This window comes from Lutjanus erythropterus, chromosome 1 (genome assembly GCF_056507025.1).
Source record: "Lutjanus erythropterus isolate fLutEry1 chromosome 1, fLutEry1.hap2, whole genome shotgun sequence".
In the NCBI taxonomy this organism is placed as follows: domain Eukaryota; kingdom Metazoa; phylum Chordata; class Actinopteri; order Lutjaniformes; family Lutjanidae; genus Lutjanus; species Lutjanus erythropterus.
Window position 1 is genome coordinate 25,960,596 of NC_139317.1, and position 24,863 is coordinate 25,985,458.

Here is a 24,863-nt window from a genome sequence, read left to right on the forward strand (position 1 = left end):
AATGTAATACAGTGCCCCTGCAACAAATTTTTATCTTTGTGAAGCTTAAAATCTTAAAATCTTGTATAAGTGTTCCTCATTTTCAGGTATAAACATGAACTTGTTAACTAAACTCAAACCTGAGTCCTCCAAGTAGTGTGACAGCAGAATACATTGTGATGTCTGCACAAAAATACGTAAAATGTCAATCTTGACACAAAGGACCACCAACAAAAAAAAATGAAAGAAAGAAAACAAGTAGACGGTAATATATTCTACTACAATGCAAAAATGAATATTGAGATCCATAATTCTGTTTTTCTTTTGGATGGCAGGTTTGATAAATTAGTGATACAGATCCAATAGTTTTTCACTGGCCTGACCCTTTAACCCAGACAGTGAAACAGCACCAGAAACTGACTGACAGCCAGACAGGACCAACCACAAGACACTTGCATATCCTTCAGCCAATTAGAACTGCAGGGGATGAGCTGCCTTTAGACCTGTGTGTACTAGAGTAGACTTTGAGGAGATTAGATGAGGGTTGCACGGTAATCTCTTTCATATTTACTTTACATGGCTGTAAATATGCTGCTTATCTGCCCCTCCCCTTATTTACATACATCCACATGCAGCACCATATGGTGCCGCTCCAAAGCTTTGCTGTAAAAGCAGGTCGAAAACAGGCCACAGAACAGAACAAGGAAAGAAAAATGAGGGGGGAAAGGAGATGAGTGGAGGAGACGCGGGGTTAAAACAGGGACTAGGGAGTAGGTCTGTGGATTGAGCATGCTTGGCTGTGTTCCCTGCTCGCTATCCTCCCTCTATCCAAGTATCTGTGTATGTGTGTGTGCGCAACAGGGGAGTGTGGTGAGGCCTATTAACAGACGTAGTGGTAATAGGCAGGGGGAGCCAGGATGTGTCTGAGCCACTGACCTGCCCATTAGCTCTCTCCACTCCGCTAAGCCCTCACATCGATCACCCAGCCACACATCATTGATCTGGAAAACCAGGCACGAGCGCACTACTTAAACATAACTCCCATCTCTCACGCCTCTCAGTGTTACCGTGTGTGTGTGTGTGTGTGTGTGAGGGAGAGAGAGGACGTGTGTGTGTGTGTGTGTGTGTGTGGGAGGGGGATGGTAAAAGTGTGTGTTTCTACATGTGCAACAGCTTGTGTGCTCTCGTGTGTTTTATCTTTATGACTGTTAGACAGGCCCCTGGGTCTCAGTGGACATACGCATCCACAGACACCCTTCATTACGCATACAAAAGGGCTAAGGAATTTAAAAGCCTGCTGTTATATCATTCCTCCCATTATTCAAATGTATTCCACCTTCCCACCTTTCTGCTGTGACATAATTAACAATGTACACTCCTCTATTAGCCACACTGGCGGCAGCTAATTGTTAGCTGTCAGTGTGAATGTTCAAAGCACATGGGCACCCTTAACCCTCTATGCACTTTGCCCATGTGCAAGTACAAAGGCAAGTACAACATATACTTATACAATTATGTGCAAACACACTTCTGCATTTAGACTGGGCTGCACTAACAAAGATGAATTTAAATACATAATATGCAACATTTTCCTAAAAAAATAATTAAATTGTTTGCAAGCTACACAATACAGATAACAAAATGTTGCATTGTTTGCTAGCTTGCTAAAAAGTTACTAGTTAGTTAGCCTAGTCAGTCTACTTATGATGGCTCAGTCGAGAAGCTCTAATTTCTCCTCCTTTAATGTAAACTTGTTTGCTAAATTATCAACTGGAGTGAAAGAAAGAAAAGATGGGGTTGTGTCCGCCCCTTAACTTTCCATGAGGAACTTGATTATTTATCTCAGTATTTCAAAACCTCCCCTAGTGTAAGTTTCAAGTCAATACGGGATCCCATTTTAAATTGGAGTTTAAAGTTTTGGTGTAACCGAATTAATTTTAATCTAGGTTTAGAGTTGTAAGGAGAGATTTTAAAATTAATCTTTCTTAATGTTGCCGGTAGTGCAAAACAGCCTTCTAATTCAATACTTTGACCTGGATGAAGGTGAGGTTCGAACTGCAGCAGCAGTTAGTTAAGACTTGAATCCTCGCGGACAATCTGAGCTGCTAATTAGATCAAATTGTTCCCTCCTCACTCTCATTGTAGAGATGAAGTCCCACTGCCTGTTCCAGTCAATACAGCAGCAGAGAGAGGCACCAGAATAACTATTTCACTCTCTGACAAAGAGAGAAAGTGAGATGAAGAGAGAGGAGATACAATGGGAGGTTACAGAGATTACTATTTTACTGTCATGCCTATAGCAGAAAAGGGAAGAATGAGGGGAGGAGGCAGGGTGTAGACAGAGGGAGGGAGGAGGGAAATATGGGGAGAAAAAGATGGGACCAGGAGACATGTGGATGCACGTCAGTCAGCAGCAGATGCAGCTGTATGCTGCTGTAAAGAATGGAGGAATAAATAAAAGATGGAGGATTTACACAGCAAAGAATTATGGTGCCTGAGTTGTTTTTACATATACAAACACTCATTTAAGCACCTTGCAAACACATTCCACCAGCAATCACTGGTGCTATAGCGCTGTAGGTTGCAAAACAGCCGTTTGACAGCAAACAAAGCAATTAAAAAGATGAAACAGCTCTTAGCTCAGAATATCCTTTTGTAAACAAAGACTCTGATGTGTCACTGAGTTTGAAAGTAAGCTCTGATATCCCTTGTTCTCGGTGTTTCAGGAGTTAAACATAGCATGGATTTTTATGTGAGAGGGATCCACCGGAATGACAAAGAAGAGTGGGAGTGTTATGTAAAACGATCTTTTTGTGACTTGTGTAGCACTTATTCAAATCAAAACATAACCCACAAAAAAACCTGGATCTTTTCCATTATCCCTGCCCTCTCGCACACCCTCACTCCCGTATCCTCTCACCCACCCCCACGCACACACATATCCTCAAACAGATGGCACAGGGACGATGATAGCCAAACCAATTATTTACCTAATTATGACTTACCACTTAACAGCATAATCTCCCCCCGCAATTGTTAGGTATTAAAACAGGAGTGATTAAGGGGGTTATGCAAATCTAAACAAAATCATTACATTTGCAGTGGAGTTAACAGGGAGCGTCCAGTGTGCCCACTCGACCAGTCCACACCGAACAATCCTAACATACACACACTGCTTTATCTTAAAGGTATAGTTTGGATTACTTAATGGGGGCTGTGTGAGTTACTTATCAATAGTGTATTACCTACAGTTGATGGTGGTCTGCACACCCCCAGTTTAGAGAAGCACAGAGGGGCATGAAAACTAAGAAATGAACTGCTATGGGCAAGGTCAGCAACAAAAGGTATTTTAGCCACTTAAAAAAAAAGTCTACCTAAAAAAGTCAACACCAGTTTAAGTGTACATCATATTTAGAATATTTTTTACCACTTTACTTTGCCATTAGACAGTCTCTTCTGATGGAAAACCTCTATTATAGTTGGTCGAGGCAGCAGCAGACCGGTAACTCCTGTGTTCTGCGAGGTAATATTACTGATTTTATCCATGGAGTTTGGTTGGGTTGGAGAGAACAATATTTAACGGCAGTTTCCTGTCAGGGGAACCTGTCTGGTGGCAAGGTAATTTGCTGAAAATATTCTAAATATGTTGTACACTGAAACTGATTTGTTTAGGTGGCTAAAATAGCTTTTGCTACTGACCCCACACCCACAGCAGTATATTGCTTAGCTTCCATGCTGGTGTCCCTCTATGCTCCCTCTGGCATCTACTGTCGGTAATTCATTGACTAATGATAAGTACCTCATACCTACATTATAGAACTCAAACTATGCCTTTAAAGTGCTGTTGCTCTGGTTGTCCACGTCCAAAAATGTATATCATCATCTCTGAGTGATACAGGAAATGGCGGAAAGGAGGGAGGGAGGGAGAGATGTAGCAGCCGCCAGTGTGAGTTCAAGCCCATGCTAATAGGGTAATTGCATTGATTTCCATTTAGCTGCACTCTCTGATGTTATTTACAGCATTTAGCCCAACAAACAAGGCCTTTCTCTCTTCTCCCAGCTTGCTTTTAACCAGCCGTGACATGCTGTCAACCCCTTTTCCTCTACCCTCTGCCCCCCTTCACCCTTTTCACAACAGCCAAATACATTATTAGGCCATTAATAGCAGTCACGCTTACACATCCACTCCACCCTCCTCCCTACTGATTCATTCCAGTATTGCAGTCCCTCCCTCCCTCTCCTCCTCCTCCTCCTCCTCTCTGGCCTGTTGGCATGGGCGCTGAGCTGCTTTGAAGTGGCCTTGTTTATTCAACCAGCCTGAGATGTGGTTGTATGTGGTGTAGTGTGGTGGGGTCAGGGGTGGGATGGCTTTGTTTAGGTGAACTAAATGTCAAGGCCTTACAAGCCAGATTATTCATTCAAGGTGCTCTGGACCTTTGTAGAGGTTCCCAGCGCAGCTGAGGTGGACCTCCTCAAAAAGTTGGGGGAATCTGGAATAGATGTGCAGTGATTGCAAGAACTGAGTATTTGGGCTGCTTTGAGTTTTCCTCTTAATGGCCTCATGCATGAATGTTCTCTTGTGTTTCTTTCATATTTGTTCTTACACACGTCAATAAGAGGAAAATAAGAAAATCCTATGTGGGATTCATTAAACGTGCACTGACAGCCAAGTCTGTCCTTACCCACCGGAGTATGTTGATGAATTATGTTTGATCTTAAATTGGATGTGCGTGCCAGAAAATTTTCAAATAGCATATAGAAAAACCCCATTAAGTCCATATAAGGGCAGCGGACCTAAAGGTAGAATCTGCAACATTTTCTGAAAGAAAACTATGTATAGACTTACATGACATAATTCACCGACCCAAAATGTTGGTATTTGGGAAGAGCTCGACCAAATAGTACTGACTCTACCTTCAAGTGCTGTGTGCAACCCACAAAGCAGCAGGCCACTGACATCAGCCAGTGGCCAAGAAAACAACAGTAATGAGAACTTGCAAATGAGGTGGGTTAGATTGTTTTGTCTCTGATCATCTTCAAATGTGCACATAGAAAATTATTAAATAAATAAAAAGTTAGCTAACATTTTTCTTGTGTGTTTTCATCAAGTAAATTATTTTTCTTCATCATTACTATCATTTCACAGCACAAAAAGGAAGCTGTCTTTTGTGCATATTGGCTTACGTGTGCTCTGGGGCAATCTTGATCTTGCCTAAGAACAAACAGGAAGTGCAAAAGTATTAATGAATGCCAGGGATTTTCTTAAACTGTTCTCACGCACAATTTAAGATCAAATTTGTATGATTCATGCATAAGGCCCAATGAATCTGTTTTAGCGAGTGTTTGCTGATAATGAAGAATAAGAACAACTTGAAGAATGCTAATGTATGGTGCTTTTAAGGCTTTTGAAAAAATGAGAATTTTGTGATCTAACAAAGCATTTCCTATGCAAATCATGTGATTGCAGTAAACATGATTACTTCAGATATACAAAAAAGCACACACTGTATGATAATGCATGAAACATGCATCTGCTGTCATGGTACTGCTATGACAGCCAACAGGTTAAATCCAGTCTGCCTTTAGAAGTCTGTCTTCTCTCAGCCGTCTCTCTCACATGTATCACAACAATGGACTACATGAGAGAAAGTGTGAGAAGGAGTGTGGCAGTAATTAGCATGCAGCAGACAGAGGGTTGTATTAGTGCTATATTAATGTGGTGGTCACGTCCGGGACACAGACAGACTGCATTAAGCTCATCATCACTCCTCTGCACACATCAAGGACTCTGCCGAGACCTGCAACCTACCACACCAGTTAGAGAGCAACAGATGTGGTAGATCTATATACAGTATGTGTGCTGAGTGCATATATTGAATTCACTTTTTCAGACAGTAGTCCATGCGGGTTATCGTTGAGCCAGGGCAGGAGGTTGCCCTGTAATGATGAGCACAATATATGTAGGAGTGTTTTGTACGTTCACAGGGAGCATATGTGTTCTGTGTGCTGTGTTTGTGAAGAGCATCCTCACATATGACTCACTTCATTCAATCCAAGGACTGCGTGGGCGGTATAGTGGCTTGGTATTAACACCACAGAGACACTAGTCTGTGCAAGAGTGCGTGTTATACATACATATGAGCGTAACATATGCCATTTGGGTTTATCTAACGCATGCTGCAGTGCCCATACATTTCAGCATCGCCGCTCCCTGTGGGAATCAAACCTGCGAAATATAGCAACATTAGCACTGTGCTGCACACCCACAGAGCTCCAAGGTGAGTGCATCTGCATTCATGAAAAGGTTGTCTTTTTCACAAAGGCAGGGAGAGAGCAAGGAGAGTGTCAGGGATCATCCACTGAATATGTCTATTGAGTGGTTTACAGGTTTCTTTCTATCATAGGCTTTTGTCAGTAGTGTCAAGAGGTGATGGTCGAAGGCAGCTGAAAAAAAAAACAGTCAGTGTAGTTTCTTTAAGCCTATTCCATTTACTTCCTCTTTACCTCCCACTGCATCCATTCCTTATTTCAGTTTATTGAATATTAGCTGTAAATCATCTAAGTCCAGTCAAGCATCTTTAACGGATGTTTTGGTTTTTTGGTGTAGGGCTGTATAAGACACTTATTGACAATCATAGTATTACCTAGATGCCAGTCAGCACTCCCCCAGTTAGGAGAAATAGAGAGGGGAAAAGAGAGAAATGCACTGCTGTGGATGGGATCAACAGCAAAAGGTATTTTTCCACATTAATAATCAATATCAGTTTAAGTCTATTCTATATTTAGAATATTTTTACTGTTTTACTTTGCCATCATACAACCTTTTGTGATGGGAAACCACTGTTATGCAAGCCCAATATCGCTCTCTCCAAACCAACCAAACTCCATAGGCAAAATCAGTAATTTTACCTCACTGAACACAGAGATTGCTGGTCTGCCACTGATATGATCTTAGTTAGTTAGTTTGTTTTACTTGTTTTGTGACTTCAGTGTTTTAAAAGGATTCACCAAAGTTGCACAATAACTCAAACAAACTAACAAAACAAGGCAGTGGTACACCAGCAACTAACTGGGGGTGTATCGACTGGCATCTACTGTAGCTAATATACTGTAAGACATACAATCCCACATGAAATACACCTAACTATTCCTTTAACATCTACCATCACTTTCTCCTGCCTATGAGACATGAATTAATTTGGCCTATAAAAAGGTCTACAATACAAAAAAAAAGCTGTATTAAAGTCATTCGACTACATTCTGCTACACGAAGAAACAACACTGTGTCATCAATCATTATCGTCCACTGCAACAAAGCCTGCTAGTGTTTTTACAAGAAAAACAGGTGTGGTCTCTCTGCAAATAAAAGTAGCGATTGTGATACTTTAAACATCAGGTATAGGTATGTTTTCCGCTCTCCTTCCTCCCTCCATCACTTTCCTCCTCCCTGCGGGCTCAAACGGCACTAGCGAGCACCCTCCTGTAAGACGATAAGGGAGGCTAAGGCGCTTCTATCCCCGCAGAACACACACACTCAGAGGGATAAGCTATGGACTAGTCCGGATCCTTGAAACACACAAACATGAAGAAGCAGACGTTACAAAGCAGAAGCTCTCGTCTCACCGCTAAGCAAGCAGCGAGGAAGGAGGGGAGGGAAGATGAGGGAAGAATGAAAGGATTTAGTCTTCATCTGCGGATGAACATGCCATCTCCTCCTCCCGTTAGCACAGATTCCCTTGCTTCCCTTTACCTCTAATTGCCAATTCAGCCCTCCTTTCAGCTCTGTCAGCCTGCCCTGAAACACCCACTATCTTTGGACAACTGGGTTACTGATGACGGATGACATGAGAAGCGTTTGGTAACACTCTTTACATTCCAAAGCAACATAAGCTATGGCTACGAACATTGGAAACACATTCCTTAAGCCAAAGCACACGCTTCACACTCCTCCGACACACTTTCTCTGCATGCAGATGGTGCGCGTTTGAAGCCAACAGGGCAAGGCCGCGCATGTCGGCGTGCCTGCATGCGTGTGTATCTGCATTATGTGTATAAGTGCACGAGTGTGCTCATCCTCGTGTGCAAGCGCTCGAGGTCTCACCTGGGGGACGAGAAATTAACACAGGCAAATTTTACTGCGTTCATTTTCATTTTGCTGGTAACAAGACCATCTGCTAACCATCCTGCTCCACACAGGGAAAAAAAAAAAGAGAAGTGGGCTACACTGCAATCACTCCAACAGGCCCTTACTCCCTCTCCTCACCTTGCTCACCCTCCTCACCCTCTCCCTCCAACACAGTGAGGGGCAGAGATAACACCTCAAGGCCATGGTGTTGCTGCCAGCCTTTAAACCTCTCTGTCTCCCTCTGCCTTGCTCTCTGTGGTTTTCATGATGAAAGAGGGGAGGCAGATCAGAGGAAAACATGGCAGCCAAAAGACTTGTATCCACAGCCAAGGCTAAAACCAGAGCACAGAGTCACTGCCCTTCACCGTTCACCTACAGCACTGACTTGTGGACACACACACACACACACACACACACACACACACACACACACCATCCAAAGGGAAACACCGACATAGATAATAGCTACATTATTTATGTGGGATGTAATGATTTAAAACACTCAAGAAAAAGTCAACAATATGATACAAAACAATGTTGTAGTAACAATAACAGTAAGCTGTGCCTTTTATACAATAAAATAAAAATAATAAAATAAACCATGTAACAGTAGAATCCAGTGCGGTATTGAGACACTTATTATTGCTGTATTGTGATATTCAGAATAGCGTTACATCCCTATAATTTATGTATATATTAAATATCAAATAAAGCATGTTTGCACCGACATACAGAGGGAATGAACTGCTCGAGTGTGCATGTGTATGTCTGTGTAAGGATACAGATGGGCTCCAGTGGGCTGTTACAAACCCTCTCTGACAGCGGCTTAACGAGGGCACTGGCCTTTGGCTCGTGCATCTGTGTCAGTGTTGAGCAGCCAAAACACACAAACACACCCATAAATGAAAACTTAAATGTATGTACAATACATATTTATGGTTACACAACCAGGTCATTGCATTATATGTGTACGATATAATATACAGTGTGGGCATTATGGAGAAATAAATCCTGATCAGGTGATGCAGGGTTATTTCGCAATAATGACCAGCTCACTGTACAATATCCTCCTTATTACATGCCTACTTACTAAAAAACCCAAAACAATAAATAGACCCAAATTATTGATTTAAACATTATTTTATTGATTTGAAAATAATTTGTGCTTATTTTCATTCAGGTGAAAACAGGCACACAGCAGCTATTCAGTTTTATCACACACAGTCCCCTTAATCTAGCTTTAAATAGCAGCAAATCCACTGACAACAGGAGGTGGACTCTCCTGTGGGAGAGTGGGGTTCAAGTCTTTTCCTGGGAGAGTAGAGTTATAGTCTAGTGTGAAATTAGAAGTCAGTATTACTACAGCTTAGATTTAATTCACTTATTATTTCAGTTTTTTTTTTACAATTATTATTTTCATAGGTTTAGTCAACAAAACTGCTTGGTTAGAATTAGCCACATTTGCTATTTTATCCTGGGTGCAAATAGCATCTGCCATAATTTTATTGCTTTTGCTAAGTCCTCCAAAATCTATGATCAGAAGTGCATCCATAGTAATGGTCTGTTATTTATAGCAGCAAACTGCTACTCAGAAATAACAGCCCTAAGTTGTGTAATAAGAAAGCAATAATGTACAGTTTACAGGTCAGTTTTTCACTTCTTGAATCACCCTGATGGGATTTATTTGGCAATAATGACCAGCTCACTGTACCTTATCCTGCTTACTGCATGACTACCTGCTTAAAAATAAATAATTTGACACAAATATCAATTTTAAAATGATTTTTATTGATTTACAAATTTTAAGAGCTTATTTTTTTTGGCTTCTCCAGAGTCTATGATCAGAACCACGTTCATAACAATGGTCTGTCAGTCATAGCAAGGGTCTGCTATTCAGAAATAACAGACCGTAGAATGCTGTAATTTACCAATCACCATCAAATATTCAACAAAGCCACGTAACAAGTTCAGTTAATACCATCCCACATCTGTTATAATGACAAAAATCATCTCTGCGCTTCCCACTTCATGTAGAAAGACTCTGCACTCTTCAGTAAAACACTTGGAAGTGTTTTGTTTGGAGCAAATAATGACAGGAAAAGAGAGAGGGGGCGAGAGGAATTCACTGATCTAATTAGCAGCTAGTTAGCAGCAAAACAGTTGAGTCCAATTAGGGGGTGTGTTGTAGTGTATGTAGGGAAGGGTTTTAAAAGCTATCCTGATTATCACGGCTGTTTATTTGTTCTCGACCAGGGGACACAACTGGTGCATGTGAGTGCTAGATTTAGACAAACGGGGTGAGAGTGTTTATTTTAGACCGAGGGTGAGTTAAATATGAGTGTGCGTGAGTGTGTACAAGTGTGTCTGTTAAGGTTTCGGGGAATGAGTGAGCACATGTGTTTGCATGTATTCACCTGTGTGTTTGCATGTGCGTGTCTCCAGTGGAAGAGGGCACACAGTTGTCTGATACACTTAGACTCCTCATTAATATCCAAAATCTTCAGAGAACGTTTCCAGCAGCCCCTAAAAAAAATCTGCTTCATTGCCACATACCACAAACACACCCCGTCTCTCCCTCTCTGTGCACCCCCCCCTTCCTCTTGGCAAAGTCTCCCCCTGTCGGCAGGTGCACACTCCGGTGGCAGCCAAAGTGCCAACCTGCCCTCCATATGCCCGCCTCCACAGTGCCAGCTTACTCCTGCCACTCCCCACCAGGATTCAGCTGGCCGGCCCTCCCCAAATCTGTTCCCGCTCCCCCACCACCACCCTCCCCATGCTCATCAGTATCCATCCCTAGCCTTTCTTCTCCCACACACACCCCTATAACCTCATCCCTCTCGTGCCAGTTTCTCCCTCTTGTCTTGCACAAAGCGGTGAAACACTTTCACATCCACTTGTCCTTTCTGTGTACTTCATCCTCCCCCTTTAGCCCTTTTCTCACCCTACACTCTGCATTCCTCTGACCTCCATCTACCATTCTCCCACCCTCCACACCTCCTCAGCATCAATCCGGTTGTCCAGCTCTTTTCTGAGACCTCCCTTGACATGATGCCGAGAGACCGGAGAAGACACTCACGGAGTCAGGAGCCAGGCTACATCAATCAGCTCTGGAGTGTAGGAAGAGTGCGTGTCAGATCGATGCATCATCCCTCAACTGGTTTTACTCTGGGATTTACAGGGAAACCCGCTTGAGCTTGTTTTACCACCAGCGAGTTACTCTGGTCTCTACTGGGCTCAGGGCATCAACACATAGTGTGAGTGTATGAGAGGAAGTGTGTTTATGTGTGTCCGCTCACTTAGAGCCGCTGAGGTAACCTTGTCTGACCTCTCAGCTCATACAGTTTTCCCTGAGGGTGTGAAACCATCCCTACCGAGGCTACGCTCTGACACCAAGCAGCCACAATAAACACAAGTAAACACACAAACACAACACCCATTCACCCTTAGAAATTAAGGTGCTAACTCAAACCATAAAGGGTTCTTAGGCTTCTCTCCATAGAAGAACCCCTTTTTGGTTCCCGTTAGAACTTTTTCTAAAGGTTCCAATTGGAAGACATTCAGTTAATTTTACCTATAACCCAACATAAAGGGTTATACCTAGAACCCTCTGTGACAGGTTTCACCATGAGAGGTTCTACAACAACCCTTCTATGGTGTAATGGTTGCGCCCAGAACCCCCTCTGGGGGCTCTATACAGAACCTCTCTCCACCTTTTAAGGGTCCGACAAAACTTCTCTCAAGAACTTTTTTATATTCCAAGGGTTTTATCTAGAACACACTCAGAGTGTTGTACCGAGAACCTATTTTTATATTCCAAGAGTTTTATAACACACTCAGGGGGTTGTCCTCAGCCTTAGGCCTCCAGAAAAAAACCCTTTTGGAACCCTAATTTCTAAGAGCGTCAGGCTGGATGTGAGAGAGGACGAGATATATCACCACACCCTCTGCCCCCTTTTTGTTTTGTTTTTCCAGAGAAAAAAAAGAGACAGCCGTCGTTTTATCGAGCACATCTTGTACACACGCGTGGACAAACACAAACACAGTGTGTGTGAGATTTATACTCAGCTATAGCCGTCTTGCTATTTGTTTTGTGGTCGCTGTAAGGCTTCCATAAACACTGAGTGATGGAGTGGTAATTCTGTGCCCTACTCCTCATTACTCCTCCTCCTGAGGAAGTCATCTGACCGGCCCGGAGCCATCTATTCAGGTCACAGCCATCATCTATCATCCATCATCGAGTCTCCCCCCTGTCTCTACGTCTCACACTCACTCACTCACACACAAAGTCAGTGTGTGACACTAATTTTAATAGGATGTTTTAGGCCCAGTCACTGATCACTCGCTCCGTGCCAAACCACGGTATGAAAACGACAGACAGTGGCGGAAGAGAGTGAGTGAGTGAGCGAAGATATGGACAGGAGCAGGAGCTGGATAGATAGAGAGAGAGGAAGAAAAAGGATAGTGAAAGAGAGAGAGAGACCTTGCCTCGAGTCATCTCCAGTCTTTAACAGGATGTGATGAGCTCTCGCCATTCTCTTAATCTGTCTCCCATGATTCATTTCCATTTCCTGTGTGCCGAGAGGCTGGCAGCTCAGCACCAATCAGCCACACTGAGGTACACAAACAAGCGCACGCACACACAACCTATAAAAAAACAGAACATCTGCAAATAAAGTACAAGACAGAGGTTATTCGTTCATTACACCATTTAATGTGGTGTAATGAATGAAAACCCAGTAGCTGTTACTCTTCTCTAGCATCTTCTCCTGACACCTCCTGGGCCACTCACCCTTAAAGGGATGGTTTGGATTACTTGATGTTGGGTTGTATGAGTTACTGATCGATAGTCAGTGTACTAGCTGCAGGACATGGTATGTCCCCAGTTAGGGGAAGCATAAAGGAGTACCTGCATGGAAGCTAAGCAATAAACTGCTGCAACAAAAGGCATTTCAGCCACTTAAAAAAAGGTCCACCTAAAAAAAAAAATCAATATCAGTTTAAGTGTATGCAATGAGTCAAAAATTTCACAGCCAATTCTGATGGGAAACCACTGTTACATGAGCCGAATATTGCTCTCGCCAAATCAACCAAACTTCGTAGTTGAAATCAGTAATTTCACATCACAGAACACTGGAATTTCTGGTCTACCACCGCCTCAGTCTGTTAGTTTGGTCGTGTTATTGTGTGACTTCAGTGAATCACGCCAAAATCACTCAATCACACAAGCAAACAAAATGAAACCAGCAACTACTGTGTTCTGAGAGGTATAATTACTGATTTTACCTCTGGAGTTTGGTTGGTTTGGAGACAGTGATTATTTGACTTCCATAACAGTGGTTTCCCATAAAAAAATCTAAATACAGCATACATTTAAACTAATATTGATTTTTTAAAATGGCCAAAATAGCTTTTGTTGCTGACCTTGTCCACAGCATGTCACTACTTTGCTTCCGTGCTGGTGCTCCTCTTTGCTTCTCCAAACTTAAGGCGTGCCAAACAGCATCTACTATTGCTAATACACTGACTATCAATAAGTACCTCATTAAACCCCATATCAAAAAATCTTAACTATCCCTTTAACCCTGCCAGCACTCATGCATTGAGTAGAGAGAGGCCCCTGGGTGACACAGGTATTTACAACCTCACCTATAAACACTGCAGCACTCTGCCTCAGCACTCTCCGGACCCATGGGAGACTGGCCATAGAAGGTGGGAGGGACCCTGCCACCCCACCAGTCCAGCAGGATGGCTTTTGAGCATGACTGCATGCTGACAAATGCCTGTAGAGTGAGTAATTGCAACATCTTTATAAGAAGAACAAATGCTTAACATATTGAACGAAGAGGAGGAAAGGGGGTTGAACACAGTCAAACTGCACTGTCTTTATTTCTTGTCTTAAGTGAAGGGGTTACTTTGATGGCAAAGCTCTGAAATCCCATCGACTAATGATTGGAAAGCTGTCATCTTAAAAGGCCGCCCCCGCCCACTACAAAAAAACATACACAGAAATACACACAAACACACAGTCTACCACAGAGTTCCAGGGTAGAAAAAGTGCAGTTTCCAAATCCCTATTACCCTCTCTCTGGGTGGTACAGTTCTCCGTTTTCCACTCCTCTTCCTCATAAATCTTAGCCTCACACACTCATAATTACCCCGGGAAGTGAGAGAGGATTACCCTGCTTCTCCCTCTAACCTCATCTATCTCCTTTTTTGTGCTTGTTTCTCTACCCGCCGTGCATTTATGGTGCCGTTGAAAGGGCAGGGAACATTTGAGATCAATGGCATTTGCCAGTTTTCAACTGTGTGTATATCTCTGAGTGTGTGTGTCTCTGTGTGTAAGTAAGGCTGTACATGTTCTCTAAAAATGAGTTTAAGTGTGAGGACCTGATTACTCGGCTGAACACTGTAGCCTGCTGGTCTAGCCAGCATGTGCTCTGCCAGGAAGGAAGTGAACAAAATGTAACTGAACCTCTGCTGCCCTGCAGACGAGAGTCATCTGGCAAGAGACAGCACCTATCCTCTGTCTCGGCATGTGTGTGAGGGTGAAGGCATGGACATTAACATATCTTTCTGTAACACACGCCTGCCTTTATGGTTTTTATAAACATTACAAATGCAGGTCCCTTGTGGTTTCTCCCTGTACCTCCACAAGATCCATCATGATGTCATGGTGCTGTGTCAAAAAATCCTGTGAAGACTCTGTGCAAGGAGTTATGTCTGTGCTACACAACAAAACTACAAGACATCAGTCAGTAGAGTGCAGATCTCCACAGGGCAACAAATGGTGAAGCACGTACTGCAAAACCACCACAACTGCCAGATGCAACCAACAGAGATTTGCAAAGTTTTGAATACATTGTTTTGCATAACATACTACAGTGTACATTTCCTTATCTGGAAGTTTTGAATAAAAGTGTTTTGTATAGTATAGTCTAAGTTTTCCTGGGTTCCTCTAACTGTATAAACTTAATAAAGAAACAATTAACTGGAAATTGAATCTAAACTTCACGATCTAAACATAGTTAATAACATTTTGTAATTTATTTAGAACATTACCAGAAACCAGGTAACTCACATAGCAATATAATATCTATAAAAAATATAACAATAGCAATCTACAATTTTGGAGAAACTCACAAAAGCTGATAATTCTGAATGATTTATACTTGATGTTGCCTATGCGTACATCAGAGCCTGCATATCCCAGTAGAAGTTGTGGCTATACAGAAGGTTAATGTTTTGGCATAGAGCTGATTAGAGCTGGGAAGTGAATTTGATCCCAACAAGTAACCAGTGTCATGTTAAATTTTTCAGGTTTAAAAAAACCATGAATACCATTTCATGAATATCTGCTCAGAATTAAAGGAGTTACAGTTGATTTTGTTGCAAAGTCTACATCTCTTATTTGTTTACTTGTGGACCTTGAATGCTCCAACATGGAGACCACACAGACGCATAGTGGAGGTGAAAGGAGAGCTAACAAAACAAGGATTTATTCATCTCGTACCATGCCCAACTAACATATCAGGAATGGAATTACAGTAATTGCAGATTCTCTTGTTAAACAGGAGATAAAACTTTTGGATGGATGGCTCAGTGTGGCTTGCAACAGACTAAGTAGGCCTTGTTTTTAGCCTAGCAGTTGTTGATGACTTGCTGTCCATACCAGCCATACATCTTTGCATTCAGTTTTGTTTCTCTTCCTTTCAAGGACACAAGAAAGGCTCACTTTACACAAATCATTGCTTCTTCTGAGTTTACTTATCATTGCATTACAATAACATAAGTAATCAATGGGACAAACCACGTAACAGAGCACAGCATTACCTCCACACTCCACACCCATTCTTAATGCACTTTGGTGGTCAGCTGGGCGGAAGCTTACAAACCAGTCACCACTCTGCTCTCTAATGTTAAACCACTACTCATCAGAGTGCACGTAACTGAAAAATAATACAGACTATGTGCACATGTGTCAACGTGCATCTATGAGAGGGTGTGTGTGTGTGTGTGTGAACCCAGAACCATCAGATGCAGGCAGGGTTTAATTAGAATTCTCTGTAGTCTAATTTGATTAGTGGAAGCGAAGGAAGATGAAGGCAATTAGAGCTCGACTATTTCTGCTGCTGGAATAATGTTTCAGGAGAAAGGTGACAACATGCACACACACACATGCACAAACACATACACACCTTCAACCACAAAATACAAGTGAGCCAACATGCTCATTGCGCTCACATTCCAAATGGGGTTCATGTAAGTTCACAGCGGCTTAACGCAAAAGAGCAGAGGTGAGTGTCCGTCATGATATCCGAGTGTTTGACAAGCACTCTGAGTGTGACATGTAAGACCTGCCAACTGATATCCATGAACACATACACACACAGCTGTGAAGAAACAATTTACCATCCTACTGCTGCCTCTGTATGTGTGTGTGTGTGTGTGTGTGTGTGTGTGTGTGGTGTCCACAGCCACAGAGGAGCAGAACAAACAAACCCACATACAACACAATGCACTACACAAACAGCAGTGCGTCTCCCTGGTGCCAAACTGACAAGACAACCAGAGGGAACAGAGCGGGAGACACAGAACTGACTGCAGTTCATAAATCATGGTTGTACACTACTGTGATACCAGCAAAGCCCCCGTTACCTCCCTGCACCTGTTAGCTCACTGAATGTCTGTTGAAATAGTGTCATTGTGTGTGTGTGTGTGTGTGTGTTCTTGAATTCCAGTTCAGGAGAACCAAATGTCCTGACAAAGATAATGAGATAGAGGAGTCACTCTTTCATACCTTTACTTAAATGAATTGTTCAACATTTTACTAAATGTGATTATTAGCTTTCTTTCTGGGAATTTCCTGCCAAAGTATGTGTAACTTTTAGTGCAGGACCTACTTTTCAAAGACTTAGCAGTTTCCTCCAGCCAGTGTTGACTGTCTTTCCACTGCAGTCCAAAGACACGTGATGAAGTATAAAAAAGCAATAGCTGTTTTTCTTTTTGGTTTTTTTGTGGTCGGATACTTTGTTCTGCAACTCTGTGTTGATGTATTGAAGACCAGTGAGCTGCAGAATTTTAAAAGTGGAGGCTGAAATAAAATTAGAAATGTTCAGGGCTGCAAGCCCCACATCCAAAGTTCTTGTACTTTTGGAAGGTTCTACCCCCAGAGCAGAGACTTTTTTTGATGTTCTCATCTAACTCTCAGCAAGACAACAAATAATTGCATTTTCTAAAATGAGAACATGTATAGCTTACCTTAACAAAAAGGCTATTCCTTTAAGTGTTTAAGTTTCAATAATGATTAAGTATAATTATGCAATTAAGTGTCTGCGTCTGTGTGTGTGTGTGTGTGTGTGTGTGTGTATGTGTGTGTATTTCTGGAACTCCCTCGTCACTGTTGCTGGTGGTGGCTTGTATCCAGAGAGGAGCCGAGGCCACAGGTGTGCAGGGTCAGGGTTTAACAGCCCAGGGTTTACGAGGAGGCTAACGGGGCAGCCGGCGAGACGCGCCACCACCGACCTTTACGGCCATGACCGGGGCAGTGCCACCTGCGGACTGGCGTGGAACAGATGCCACATGGAGAATGGGTCAGAGCTTTTATAGCAAGGGCAGAGCGAGGGAGACAGAGCGGGAGGGAGAGAAAGGGGTGAGGGAGCTAGTAGTCCATCACCGTGACTGCTTTACTGCTGCTACTGCCATCTAATGACAGAGCTGTCAGAGCGCATGGAGTGGGAGGGATGGAGGGATGGAGGGACCGTGGTGCAGAGGGGGAGTAAAATAGATAAATGGATACAATGATAGAGTGAACTGGGGGATAAAAGCACAGAGGGAGGAGGAGAGAGATGGAGAGAGATGGCTGACACTTGAGTAGATGCTAGCATAAAGAGAGTAGTAGATGCAGCAAGGAGATTTGTAGGAATTGATCAGAGGAGATGGCTTCAGCTAACAATAGAGAGAAGGAAGGGGGGAGACATTGTAGTTAATTGGATATAATGATTACACTACTGCACAGATATTCTTCTGACACAGTATGGACTTGTCTGCTGATTTTTATCAATGAGTGCTCTCCCTTGGCTAAGGTTACCAGTGTGTGATGGTCCTGCCCACACACAAGCAGATGCACAATGTGCACATTTATCAAAAAACACTCCTCTTTGGTCCTAAATGAGTGCTCAGTAATCACCAGTGATTAGTCCACACTCTGATCCAGGGCTCAACACCCAGCATGGCTCACACACATATTGATTACCCTGGTGTGTGTGTGTGTGTGTGTTTGTGTGTGTGTGTGTGTGTGTGTGTGTGTGTGTGTGTGTGTGTGTGTGTGTGTGTGTGTGTGTGTGTGTGTGTGTGTGTGTGCGAGGAGAAAGGCTTTTTGTCCATGTCACTGTGTTCTGTAGGAATTGATTTTCAGAGAGAGCCAGGGAGACGGGAAGAGAGAAGACCACAACAATCAGGCTGGTTTAGTCCCGGATTTGTTTATGTGTTTTTCTTGCTTGTCTATGGAAGAGGACTCACTGACATGAATGTTGGTTAAGATATTTGGTTACCTGTTTGTTTTGAATCTGGCCTGTATCCAGTCCTGACGAGTGGACTGGATTACAAATTGGTTGTTTGAATCAATCTGTCAACTTCAACAGATTTCGAGCAGTGAGAAACACTGGCAAGCAACTTCTAGGGTTGGGTAACAAAACCAAGAGCCAATATGGCACTGCTTCCTATGTGTCCAGTACCTAAAGGACCAAACCACAATGCAGATTACATTTTGGTTCCACGTGTCTGAGCTGTCCATTGAAATAGTTGCCCTTAACCACTTGTTAACATTACAGCAACACTCTCTCTACATGGCTCTAGCATCAAGTAGCTAGTAGCTACCTTAAACACAGTTAAAATGCCAAGCTATGCAGTCTAAAGTGAGGCTCTATTTCACTAGAAAGGATTCCAACACCGAGCAGGACATGCAACAAATGTTTACAAACAATTTTGTGCCAAGGGGGAAGCATCTGGCGATGCACAGGATGCACTTGTATGCAGAGGGATGCACTGTGCTGGATTGCTTGTGTGACCCCATGCCAAACACATCCATCAGCAGTGAGGGCGCAGTTGGCCTGAAGATGTGACGGGAGAGAACTTACCATTAGGCAAAGGTCAGCAATGTCTTAAGCCCCAAGCTACAAATAAAACACCTCATAAACATATTGTTAAGATTTTTTCTTCACAAAACTTCATATGTTAAAATGGTGCCAGAATGAATAATTTATGAGGGTCTCAGAGCTGTCCCTCTAACTTGGACTATTCAATGATCTTGCTGCACATCTGTCGAAATAATTTAGCAAGATGGTAGCATGTAAAAAATGGCTTGGTGTGGTGTACAAACTGTTGAAAAATGAAGTGAGACTACGCTAGCAGTGCTGAAAAAGGAGGAAGGAAGATACTAAAAGACAATACACAACACATCCACAGCCTGTTCACCCTGCTGTCTGGCAAGAGATACAGAAATATCCACTGTCCTACCACCAGACTTCAGAATAGCTTCCTTCCTGAGTGTGAGACTCCTGAATTCATCCTCTGCACAAGATTATTTTTATGACTTATTATTCATTGAAAAAGGGGGAGAACAAGGGATGTGAAGGGCCCCATGACTGTGCTTGGATTAGGTCCCAAAATGACAAAATCCGCCTCTGCGTATAGATATAAAACACATATGATGTGCCATAATAACTTGACTTTATTTTGCTGTAATTAGTGCACTGTTTTTTTTTTAATGTAAATTTATTGTGTTTTGTATTTATCATATTTATATATTTAAGCATATTTTAAACTGTTACCAGTTTAAGGCATTATTTAGGCACCAGTACAGTATTAAAAGTTTTGTTTTATTTCATTGTAAAAAGACACAAATACTATCTAACCCAAGAATACCTGACGCTCCTCAGTATTTGCAGTCTGATCTGAACTGAGTTTGGCAGGATTAACTCAGAGCCCCAAAACCTCATCAGTCTGTGGCCCATTACTAAACACCAGCCCTTCTTGCTCTTTAACCTCACTTCCCCTTTCTCTTGTTTGCCTCTGTGGTTTGTGGTTTTGGCATCACTTTAAGCTGCGTGTTTCACTTTCTTGTTCTCTGCCTCTGTCTGTCCATCTCATTTTCTTTCCTTTTCTTCCTCTTCCTCTCTTTCTCACTGTTTCACCCCCCAGGGCAATAAGCACAGACAGTTTGGGGGAAACACAACAACAACAGCAGAACATGATCTGCAGATCATCTGAACAAGGCAGTGAACTTTGAAATGCACAGGTATGAATACACAAACATACATACAAACAGGAAGATATACAGGGAAATACACAAAGGCATCATACACACATTACATTAAAGGTTTAAAAAATGTTTTATCTGTGAAATCACCTTGGAGAATAAAGCAGGGCAGTATGGAGGAGGATGAATACCAGGAGGAAAGATGCAGAAAGGTGAAGGGAAGGACGGAAAGCATGCAAAAAGTGAGGAGGAGGAATATGGAGGAAGAGTGACCATGAGCCATCCTCCATTTTGAAGTGGCTGCCCCTTGACTCTGCTCTGCTCCACTTCGGCTGGGATGTAAATGCAACCCAAGTTCAAGTGCTTTTTTTTTTTTCCTCACCACGTTTATCTCTCTATGTCCCTTTTTGCTGTTAATCTCTTCATTTCTTTTTCTGCTCTCTTACCACCTCCACCCCCCAAACAAACCCATCCCTTTTTATTTAACCCAACCTTTTTTTGTTGTCAAATAATCACGGAGAACTAGCATGTGTCTGACATGGTCTCCAAGGCAACGGCGGTTAAGACGGAAAGGCAGGCAGGGGCTCATTCAGTGGCTGAATGATAGAAGGGGGAAGAGATGAAGCAACCCACAGCGCTGGACACACACACACAAGATAAGACAGAAAGAAAGACACACACACACACACACACACACACACACACACACACACACACACACACACACACAAACAACCTCGCCAGTGTGGGCGATTGTCACAACCGAGACCTTCTCCCTGTGTCTCTAATCTGTGTGGATCTCCTGCTGTGGGTCAGGTCAGTGTGGGAGGTTCAAGGGTCAAAAGGGGCAGTAAGGGAAGGGTCATAGGTACCACAAGGCAAATGAGAGAAAAGGAAGAGAGGAATGATGTGGAAAGAGTCAGAGGACATGGCTTGGTGGTGGAGGGGAGTGAGACAGAGAAAGCCCTGAGGAAACGGAGGGGGAAGGTGAGGAGACTGAGGAGGTGAAAGTCTCTTCTCTTATCTCTCTCTCTGGATTTTGCCTCTCCTCATCCCATTTCCTCTCTAATATCCTTAGTTTCTGCCATCGCTCTGTTTGATCCAACCATCACCTTGAGTTCACCAGAGAAAAAAAACACAAAATGTCTCCATACTGCTCGTGTGGTGTAATCCAAGTGTCAGTAAGCTACAACATTAAAATTTGACCCTAAATGTCAACTGCAGCCTCTCAGACTGGGATCCGCGTGCACACACCTGAAGCGGGTACACAAACTCTCCAGCAAGCGGCGCGGCTTCAGCAAAGAAATGATGTTCCTCTTCTATGTCGAAGTCCTTGGACATTTTCTTCTTTGTTGAAAGTTTCTGAAGTCAACAGTGCGCATAACAAGTCACTATTTCTGAGCAGATCTCTCTGTTCTCTGAGTCGCTTCCAGGTAGCATGTAGATGTAAAGGCATCACGAGATCTTGAATATCTCGTGTCGCGCTGCTTGGGTGAGAGCTTGTGTACCTGCTTCAGGCGTGTGCATGCGGATCAGGTCTGAGAGGCTACAGTTGACATTTAGGCTAAAAACATTGGGTTTTTGGGTCAAATTTTAATGTTGCAGCTTTCGGACACTTGGATCACACCACACGAGCACTATGTAGACATTTTTGTGGGTTTTTTTTGTGTTCTATTTTACATTTTTAAACTGGTCACCATTCTATTCAATTGTACTGGATTTGGCTGTAATGCTGTTTTCTGCTGAAGCTCCAGGAGTGTTTTGTGAACTGGAGATCTACACTGTGGTTAGAGGCTATGGCATATGTATAAAAGTACTACACAGAGTCCTCCCTCACTATATGATCCCCTCAAACACACCTTTCTGTGTTTCTCTCTGTCTTTATTTCTTGCGCAGCAGGCGTTCTGTGGCCTTTACTGGCAGATCTCCTTTTCAAAACTCTCCTCCTGTACAAGAGAAGCAGACTTGCAAGACACAGAAGACATGCTGAAGACTGGAAGCATGCTGAAGAGAAAGTACAGAACAAAATAAAATAGTTGAGCGCAGCAGATGAAAAGCTGTTACAAATTGCCTGTCAGGTAAAGTAAAAATGCTAAATGTGTGGAAATGACATCAGTTTATTTTAATATTTTTATTTGGACTGTGGTAAACAACCACATGCTGAAGTGGTGATACACACATCCTCTGCTTAAAGGCATAGTTCGGATGATTTACTGTGGAAATTTCAATAGTGTTTTACCTACAGTAGATACTCATCCCCAGTTAGGAGAAGCAGAGAGGGACGCCAGCACAGAAGCTGGGCAATGAACTGCTATAGACAAGGTGAACAGCAAAAGGTATCAGTTTAAATGTACACTAATTTTAGGATGTTTTCACTGCTTTACTTTTCCATCAGGCAGCTTTTTCCACCATTATATAAGTCAATTATCACTCTCTCCTGTAATTTAACCTCAGGGAACACAGGAGCTGCTCATACACTGCTGCCTCGATCTGTTAGTTCGTTTGTGTTATTGTGTGACTATGGTGTTTTAAAAGGCTAGTTTGGATTCACCAAAATCATATAATAACACAAACTATCAACACAAGACAAGTAACTAACAGATAAAGACAGCTGTAGATCAGCACCCTGTGTTTGGTGAGGTAAAATTAATTTGCCCATGGAGCCTGGCTGTTTTGGAGAGAGTGATATTTGGCCTATATAACGGCAGATTCCCATCAGAAAAGCCTGTCTGATGGCAAAGTAAAGCACTGAAATTCGTCTAAATATAGCATATTCTTGAAATGATATTGATTGTTTTTAGGTGGACCTTTTTTAAGTGGCTAAAATACCTTTTGCTGCTGATCCTGTTCATAGCAAGTCATTACTAAGCTTTTGTGCTGGTGCCCCTCTCTGCTTCTCCTTTCTGGGAGCGTGCTGACTGGCATTTACTGCAGATAATACACTGACTATTGATAGGTACCTCAATCCCACATTAAATAATTCAAACTATCCCTTTAATGTATTCACGGTCACATAACGGTTAATAGTCCTATATATGTGGTGACACTGCAATGGGATTTCAGTCAACAGTGAAAAGTAATATCTGTTTTTCATTGCTGGAGCATTTACAGAGGTTATTATGGGTAGTAAACGCTATCTATGTTATTTCATTTGTTTTTTCTTGGATTAGTTGTTATATTATTTTCAGGTCAGAAACACATTATAACATCCATGTTAGTGACCTCTGAAAGCAGGCCACTACATATTACTAATTTACAAATGATCATCTTGGGATGCTTTGCACCTATAAGGTACCTGCATTGTGACAACATGCATGACACATTAAAGAAAAGCAGCATGCAGAGTGACAGCATGTTGAAAAACTGATATGCAAATGTCTAATTATTGTTTTATTTTGCCAATCATCATTTAAAAAACGTCTGATTGAAGTGCAACATGTCATGTATGCAGCTGGCAGATAAAGAGGTGTGTTAGAGCTGGTCGTGGGGTTGTAGTGTGAAACATGAGAGGCAGAACTAAAGCTGTGTTGGTTATGGTTTAATTGCTGACTAAAGCACATAAATAATTTGTCTGTGCTGAGTGTCAATGAAGTGTACTCCCTTCTGCTGTAGGGAGACAACACACACAGAGATGAAAACACATATTGACCTGAGGATGAGCACCTTATTGTATAGATTTTGATTCCAAATGTAAATTGCATTATACATCTTCAAGATCAGTGAGATCAGAGAGAAACAGCCGGTACTGCATACGTGGTACACAGCACTCTTCTACGTCGACTTCACAGATTTTAAGTGCACAATAAGCATGTTAAACAACCAAGGAGCGGAGGAAACATTAATACATTTATGGACAAAATTTCCTAAGAACATGCACACACACACACACACACACACACACACACACACACACACACACACACACACACACACACACACACACACACACACACAAAAATAAAAGAAATATGGTTGAATGAGCCCAATAAGGTGGCAAGGGGAGAAAAATGTTGCCTTTTCTTAAGTTCCCTTCTCTTTGACTCTCCCTTTGTACCTCTGTCTGTCATTCTCTCCGCCTCTCTCACTGCCCTCTCTTGGCTGTCCTCTCCACAATCAGTGCCCAGTGAGCCGTGAGACGCACTTAAGCGCCGACCGGCGGTAACCTCATGCCGCCCTTGTACTCACTCTTTTTCACACACAGACACACACACAAAACCACAAACAAGCACGCGTGCATGCATGCACTGGCACAGACACAAAGACACACACACACATAGACATGTCACACACACAAAACCATACATTTGCTTCTCAGCTCTACTCTGCTGAATGTGTGTGGTTGTGCTGAATAAAACACATGCTGCCACTTAGTGCTCTGTTTACCTGCTGACTTTCATGCTGATAAAGGGCTGAGAGCTTAGTGAAACAGAGTGAGAGATGCTGTCACACAGCATTACCAGCCTCCGATCTCAGGTTCCAACCTCAGGACCGGCAGCACAAAGA

At 42.6% G+C, this 24,863-nt stretch overlaps 1 protein-coding gene across 2 annotated transcripts in view; it reads right to left on the reverse strand.

The window, feature by feature from the left end:
- gse1b (Gse1 coiled-coil protein b) overlaps positions 1–24,863 on the reverse strand; it is a 170,117-nt gene that overhangs the window by 65,662 nt on the left and 79,592 nt on the right. The gene's annotated exons all lie outside the window — the stretch shown is intronic.